Here is an 8,364-nt window from a genome sequence, read left to right as displayed (position 1 = left end):
TTGGAGGTTGCTGTGAGCTGTGATGCCATGGCACTCTACCCAGGGGGATAGCTTGAGGCTCTGTCTCAAAATAAATAAATAAATAAAAAGTTTGAGGACCCCTGAACTAAGGTCTAACAATGTTTGCCCACACACTTTCCCACAGATTGAAGCACTGACTCCTATGTCACCAGGGGGCACAGTGGGTCCCAAGGAAAGGACACGTGTTGGTTGAAGGGCTTGTCGACCATCCCCAGAGTAGGGGAACATGAACTTCCTTTTCTGCAGACCAACACGTTTTGGAAGTATATCAGGAAGTAAGAACATTTTAAAAAATCATTCCAATGTCAAAATTCAAATTGGGGCATTGGAATCTCTGTCAGCTTATGTTGTAGATGCTGGGAAGCTGTATCAGTGCCAGTTAGACTTACAGAACAAGAGACCTGGCCACAAAGTTGGAGCTAGTCCCACAGGACCAAGTCCTGAGATCTGATGAATGGCTTCAGCAGATTGGGTTCATCTTGGTTAACAGAATTAAAAGCGAGCAAGCATCCACAACGGCTAAGGAAACTGCCAAGTTTGCCATCAATCCATTTCATTGCAACAAACATCTTTGTAGGATGTTAGCAAGATCAGGTGGAAGAGGAAGGAGCCTGCTGTCTGAGCCAGCAGAGCAAGCGGCTCATGGTTCCCTGTGGGTTTATGAAATACCCTGCCTGAGTCTTTTTTAGTAACAAGGAAAAAGGGTTATTAACTTTTTTTGAGAGCCCTTTGAGTCTATAGGATCCCTAGGCGTCTTTTACACCAAGACCTAGTTTCCAACGTAAGTACATGGAACTATGCTTAAGGGTTGACATTTGAAAAACTTAAAAATAATTTTTGCCTCTCTCTAGACATATTATTGAACAGAAATAAATTAAATAGTTTGAAGGCTAAAGTGGACAATTTATTTTTTGTTGTGCTTCTCTTATTTTTAAAAACTTAATGGAACCACCAAGTACAGGCATGGAGAGATTATTTATACTAATTTGAACGTTTGTCAAGATCTTTCACTATTATAAATCTAACTCTAGAAATGTAAAAGCTCTTAATAAGGATATCTTTATTTGGGGGTATAGTTCAGGCTCTAAAAGTTCTTTGTTTCCTTAAATAAAAAATAAAAACAAATAAACAACAAAACCACAAACAGACCATTCCCTGAAGTTTTTTCTTTGCAATAAGTGCTATGCACTAGCCTCAATCTTTTGGCCTTTTGCCATCTTATTCAGAAGTGTAATTCTTTACATCAAACACTAACTGTGGGCTCTGAGGGGCTATAGAAAAGAACAAGGGTAAAGCCTGTATTTATAAAACCAGGGCTTTGCTATCTTTTTTTAGTAGGACCAATAAGAGTAATAAGAGAGTTCCATGTCTGTTGATGTCCTGTCACATAATATATTTCTAGTCAAAATAGAAGAAAATTCAAAACAATACTTGAGAGACAATGGGACAAAACCACAAAATATTAACCTTTTAAAAATACCTAGAGACTCTTTGTTTTTGTGTGTGAAACCTCAATCATCAAAGTCACCAAAAATTGTCTTCCAAAAGAAAAACTTACAGAGCTGAGGCCCTGTCCTTTCTCCCTAGCTGCCCAGGCTGACGAGTCTGCCAGATGGAAGGTGTGGGTTTTTATTGCTTTCATTCAGCCAGCCAGGGACATGTGCAGACAAATACGTGTAATGCCCATGCCTTGGAGTTTCTGGCTTGCAGTAGAGTAGAAACAGAATCACTCTTCTTCATGTGCCTTCTATAAAATTTAAATGACAGGCCCTCCTGTCAAATAAAGGCAATATGCCCATGTTCTGATTATTTCTGAATGAGCTCAGCCATGCCATTAATAATGGGGTGTGTGTGTGTGTGTGTATGTGTGTGGTGCACAGGGGAAAGTAAGGGAGGGAAAAATTGGCAAACAGAACCCTGTTACGGTTCACACCTTATTGCTGGTCACCTCTGCCTGAAGCTGCAGCCACAGGGAAAGTTTTCAGTCCCACAGAAGTCTCCCAAGACCTTCAGGGGTCCACCACCCTCATAGAAGTGTATTTCTAAGAGGCAGCTAGAACAGACCTATCTCAAGATAGCAGGCCCTGATTCCATGAGACTTTGTCTTTCAGAGTTCCTGGAGACTAAAGAGTTGGTACCAAGACATATCCTAAGTTCAAGAAAATCACATTAATTCTATACATTTTATACATTTATCAATAAAATATAACATCATTTCAAATCACAAACATATTTCAATCATAAAATGTCTGTTTCCCCATTTTATTTAAAAATAATTTTCTTTATTATAAAAAAATGCAAAGTCTAGAAAAGTCAAAAATAAATAAAAATTTTATTTTAAAAATTAAAAATTACAAGAGTTTTTTAAAAAGAAAAATCACCTATAACCCCACTGCAAAAACATACTCTTACTATTTCCTGTGATTTAGGACGGGTTATATAATGTCATAGTAACAAACAGCCCTTGCTTTTTTTTTATCATTTAAAATGATTACAGTTGATTCCTCGCACATACTAAATGTCATGTTTGATTTTTGTTCTTCCTGGCTTGATTTTTTGCTCACACGAATGTTTCTGCTCTTCAGCCAGGAATGCAGCCTGCCCGGTCTGGAACGGTGCTGCCTGCCATAGGGAAACGACTTGGAAAAATCAGACCTTAGCCCTTAAAGTTGGCCCCCAAAGTGACATGCTCCATCTGTCACATGTTATAGGTCAAACACATGCCTGAATTTCAGGCCCTCAGAAAGTAAAATTCTATCACGTGCCTACTAAGAGAACTAGACATCTTGATGAACAGCACTCGGGGTTACCCTACTCTGCTAACTCGTCACTTCTCTTCCCTTCCATCCTTTCTCAGTGGGACCATATTTGAAAAAAAAAATTAGACTTAAGCACTATTCATTGATACAATTGTATATATTTGATTTCACATATTGAATAGTGGGCAAAACCAAATCAATAGTTATTTGATGTGTTTAGTGTCTTTAACTCTTCCCTAAACCATTACTTCATACCTCACACCTCTTCAATTCAGCACACATTTATGGGTGTCCACTACATGGCAACCACTGTATTTGCCAAAAATTGCAACTGAACAAGGCACTCTGTGCTTTTGACCCTCTCCTGCCTCCTCCAACCTGAGTTCTACCTGTGCCCTGCGTTACTGGGGTCAGTAGCTTTCATTTTGTGGGGATCTCAATGTGAAGTTGTGATCTTTCAGCGAGTAAAGGCCTTAAATGTAGATAAGCAGACATGTTTTGCATTTTCAACAATTACTATTTGATTCATAGTTCCATTTAGTTCGCAGGTTCAAATTCCTCAGAGCAGAGAGTCCTGGGACGCTTACTCTCAGTGCATGAGAGTAAAGTCAGGTTGGGTAGGGCCAACTTTTCTCAGTTTTTAGACTTCTTTAAGGTTACTTCATTCTCTTCTGATTTTGCATGTTTTTTAAATTCAAAACACATCACTCTCAGAAAAATAGAAATTGAGTTAAACATGATTTTAAAATATCTGCCAAAAACCTACATCTAATGTTATACTTTATGGTAAGAAAGTGAATACTTTTCCCTAAGATCAGGAACAAGGCAAGTGTATCTGAGCTCATCAGTCTTATTCAGTAAAACACTAGAGCTCCAGCCGCAGCAATAAGACCAGAAAAGGAAATAAAATGCCCACAGATTGAAAGGGAGGGAAGAAAACTGTCTTGATTTGCAAATAATGTGATTGTCTACTTAGAAAATCCCAAGGAATCCACAAAAAGTCTTCCTAAAAATAGTCTATGCATTTATCAATGCTGTAGGACATAAGATAAACATAAAAAAAATTGTTTCTTTATATTAACAATAAACATGAAGAAACCAAAATTAAAAATACATTGTCATCTATAGTTGCTCAAAATGTTAGATACTTATGTGTAAATCTAACAAAACACCTTCAGAATTTGTACGCTAATGAAAGAAATAAAAAAAGATCTAAATAAATGGAGAAATATATTATGTGTGTGGATTGTAAGACAATGTAATGTATATGCTGTTCCCGCAAATTAAGAAACAGGTTTAAGGCAATGTTTAAAAAACTCTGAGTTAGATTTTTCTTTTTGCTAGTATTGGGTAGAATTATTCTAAAATTTATATGGAAAGGTATAGGCCCTACGATAGTTACAACAACTTTGAAAAAGGATAAAGTGGACGGTGATTCGGGACAGCAAGGGGCTACAGGGAAATTAGAGAAGGGTCTGGCTTCCTAGCTAAGAAGGTTAAAAGTGCCCGGAAGCAAAGTGTTTCTATCACAACTCTGTTAACCAAGTCCATAAATACAGTTTCCAGCTGGTAACACAAAGTGGGGCAATACCACAAATGCCACACAGATCATGGTACTAATGTCGCCACTATTACAATTATCAGGAAAATAGCAGGTAGCAAGTATGGCTAAAAAGGGAAAGGACACTGGCCACGTGCCATAACTGAGGCTATCTGTGACCAATGAGAAGTAAACAGGAAGACTTAAGGGGCCAGGGGGATCAATGGAAAGCTTTATCGGTAATTAGAGGGGGAGCCGAGATAAGACACTTATCTACTGTGTGCTGTGTTCTGTGTTTGGGACAGCGGCTCCTCTCCCTTGTGAGGTGGACCCTGTCCCACTCTCTCTGGAAAAGTCTATACTTTCAATAAACCTTGCTTCTGCTCCGCTGCACCAGAGATCCTCCTGGCTGCTTTATTTCCTTCCCTTTTCACTTCGCTTTCACTTTAACCCAGGCAGACTTGCTTGTTCTGCTGAGTGAGTTGACCAGAACTACAAGACAGCTGGAGAGCCTAAAGACCCCTGACAGAAGGGAAAATTCTAATTCTACCAAATTTCAAGGCTTATTACATAGTAACAGGGGAGGAAAAGGTGTACAGATCAAGGAAACAGAATACAGAACCTAGAATGTGCCCAACTGATTTCTGACTAAGGCACAAAAGCATTTCAGTGGAGGAAAGATGCTTTTCAACAAATAGTGCTGGAGCAATCGCACATCTCCGGGTAAAGAAGAGTGAACCTGACAAACCTCCCATCTCTTACAAAAATTAAAATGGATCAGGAACTTAAATGTAATGAAACTTCAAAAAATATATGGGAGACCACCTACAAGATCTAGAACTAGGCAAAGAATTTTGACTACAACAGTCAAATCTAAGAAAAAAAGTCAACTGTATATAGATTATACAAAGGTATAATCTATAAAAGGAACAAAAAATAACAAATTGGCTACAGTAAAAATTAAAAGCTGGTTCTCTGTGACAGCTCATGTGAAGTGGATTAAAAGAGAAAACACAGTCTGAGGGAAAATATTTGCAAACTCCATATGCAACAGAGGACTAGTACCAAGACCATGGGGTGCGTTCTCAAAGACGACAGTGGGAAGACAGGCAGAATCTAACCAGACTAAGGGCAGAAGACCCAAAGGAACATTTTACTGAGCAGAATATACAGGTGTCAAATAAGCCTATGAGAAGATATTCCACATCATTAATTCATTAGTGAAATACAAATGAAAAACACAGTGAAATATCATACCAAAAACCCATTTGAAAGGCTTAAAAAGTAGTGAGAACTCCAAATGCTGGTGAGGACGTGGAGAAACTCTATTACTCATATTACTCATTTACGGATGATGAGAATGTAAAATGGTGTAGCCACTCTGGAAGTCAATGTGGCAGTTTTTTTTTTAAAAAAAACTAAACATATAACTACCGTATGACCTAGCAATTATCCTCCTGAAAATTTATCTCGAGAAATAAAAAACTTATGGGCAGTGTCTGTGGCTCAAGGAGTAGGGTGCCGGCCCCATATACCCCAGGTGGCCGTTCAAGCCCGGTCCCGGCCAAAACTGCAAAAAAAAGAAAGAAAAGAAAGAAAAACTTAATATTCACTCCCAAATTGATACTCAGGTGTTCATAGCAGCTCTGTTTTTAAATGCTAAAAAGTGGAAACAACCAACATGCCCTTCCTTAATAAGCAAACAGTTACATAAACTAGTGTGTGGTTGTCATGGAATACTATTCAGCAATTAAAAGGAACAATTGATATATGTAGAATTTAGGGGTAAATAGAGAATTTTTCTGAATGAAAAAGCCAATTCCAAAGAGTTACTTACTATATAATTCCATTTATGTTACAGTTTTAAAATGACACAATTACAGAAAAAGAACAGATTGGTGGCTGCCAAGAGTTAAGGAGTGGGTAAGGCTGAGGGGAGTGGCATGGCTAAGAAAGTTATTGTCATGTGGTGATGGGATGTTCTGCATCTTGAAATATGAAAGAAGGATGGTTTTTTATGTCTTAGTAGGGATGTTAAAAGAACAAATAAAAATGCTGGGTGTGGTGGCTCACACCTATAATCCTAGCACCTCTGGTAGGCTGAAGCAGGAAGATCCTTTGAGCTCAGGAGTTTGAGGTCATCCTGAACAAGAGTAAAACTTCATATCTACCAAAAATAGAAAAAAAAATTAGCTGGGCATTATGGCATGCAGCTGTAATCCCAGGTATTTGAGAGGCTGAATCAGGAGGATCACTTGAGCCCAGAAGTTTGAGGTTGTTGTGAGCTAGGATGAGCCACGGCACTCTAGCCTGGGCAAAATGAGACTCTGTCTCAAAGAACAAACAAATAAACAAAAAGTGCCATGGCAAATTGTAAGATACATGATATACGTGGCAAATTGTAAGATACAGGATACATTTCAGGATATTCTGTCCAAGGGGCTCTTTATTTTGGGGGGGGGGAGTCTTGGACAGTGTCAAGTGACTCTAACAATGTGTTAGAAACACACGTAATGTTTTAATGTGCACTTCACGCTTCATGTTCACACTGGCACTCTGCAAGCGTAGGCTTGTGTGGTGCTGGATCAGAGTTTAGGAGCAACAGGATCCCGGCAAGCACATTTCCTCCGTCTTTCCTTGTCAATCAGATACAGACGTTACTGGTGGCAGTTGGCTCTTCTGGATAACAAAGCACTTACTAGCGCTATTTTCTAATATTTGTAATCTCACAGCTCACATGCTAAATAACAGGCTTCATACTCACCTCAACTCAAGACAGCTCGGCTTGGGAGCGTCCTTCACGGTGGACGCCCTGACTCTCTTCTGTGCTCACCTGGTCTCCTGCTCTTAGGTGAAAACTGGAACAGGACCACTCAAAGTTGCTAATACAGTGAACTCCTCTCACCTACTAAGAATTCTCTGGGAAAAGGTCTCAAGAACAACAAAAATAAATAAATGGGACTTAATTTACCTAAAAAACTTCCGCACAGCTACCACAACAATGAAAGCAAACAGACAACCTTCAGAATGGGAAAAGACATTTGGATGTTATGAATCTGAAGAAGGGTTGATAACCAGAATCTATAGGGAACTCAAATCAATCAGCAAAACAGGCAGAAGAAAAGACAGGGGGTGACACAGCAGCTGTCCTTATGCCTCTTCCCCCGGGCTAAGGAAGGCTACCTCTCAGGGTTTGGGCGTTGCACCTGTTCACTGCTATAACTGCACGTGTGTGGATTTGCACAGGGTGTAAGCACATAGCAGGAAGTCAGACTTTATCTATTCAGTTGATTTTTGTCCTACCAATGACACCGACTTCCCACATCAAAGCAGGCACATGAAAATATTTCAGCAGCGTGTATGGGCTTCGTTGATGCGAAAGAGATGATTAAAAATGCTCCACATATTTTATGGCGATGAGTTTCTCTCATACTAAATGAAGGTATTGGTTTGGAAGTGACATATCCCCCCACCATTTGCGAGAAAATGGAAAGTTCATGCCCTAACAGGTACATAGCAAAGGCTTTTCTCATTGTTACCTGTAGTGAGCATGAGAGAGAAGAGAGTGTGCTCACGGGGGAGGGAGCTGGGCACCTGCACACCATCCTAACAGGTAATGGATTGGCCTAGAACATAAGCTCCTAGCAGGCACTGTTGACACCTGAGAGGCTACACCAACCCTGTATTCTCTTGAGGTTCAGAGGGCCTTCGTTATATTCTGCAGAGTTAGCTAGAAGATAAAGTTTTCTTTACAGACTCTCGAACAGTTCCTAACCGTATGGAACAAAACTTGCCTTCTACCAAATTGGTCCAGACCAGCACATCAAGCACAAAACATTTCCTAGCTGCAACCTAAACAGTATCCCTTGCCCATTCCTTTTATTTGAGGTCAGACAATTAAGTCCACAAACTCATCCAGAAAAAGTGATACATCACAGCCCTTCAGGTATACTGCTGAATATCACAATGATCACCTTCAGAGCTGTGCACGGACGCAGCACCTAGTCCACCATTCAGAGCTGTGCACGGACGCAGCGCCCAGTC

At 39.7% G+C, this 8,364-nt stretch overlaps 1 protein-coding gene across 1 annotated transcript in view; it reads right to left on the bottom strand.

Annotated features, from left to right (window-relative positions):
• CLVS1 (clavesin 1) overlaps positions 1-8,364 on the bottom strand; it is a 188,172-nt gene that overhangs the window by 32,090 nt on the left and 147,718 nt on the right. The gene's annotated exons all lie outside the window — the stretch shown is intronic.

Source organism: Otolemur garnettii, unplaced genomic scaffold, assembly GCF_000181295.1.
Source record: "Otolemur garnettii isolate 467f Iridium unplaced genomic scaffold, OtoGar3 scaffold00234, whole genome shotgun sequence".
Lineage (NCBI taxonomy): Eukaryota > Metazoa > Chordata > Mammalia > Primates > Galagidae > Otolemur > Otolemur garnettii.
This window is presented reverse-complemented; position numbering and strand designations above follow the sequence as displayed.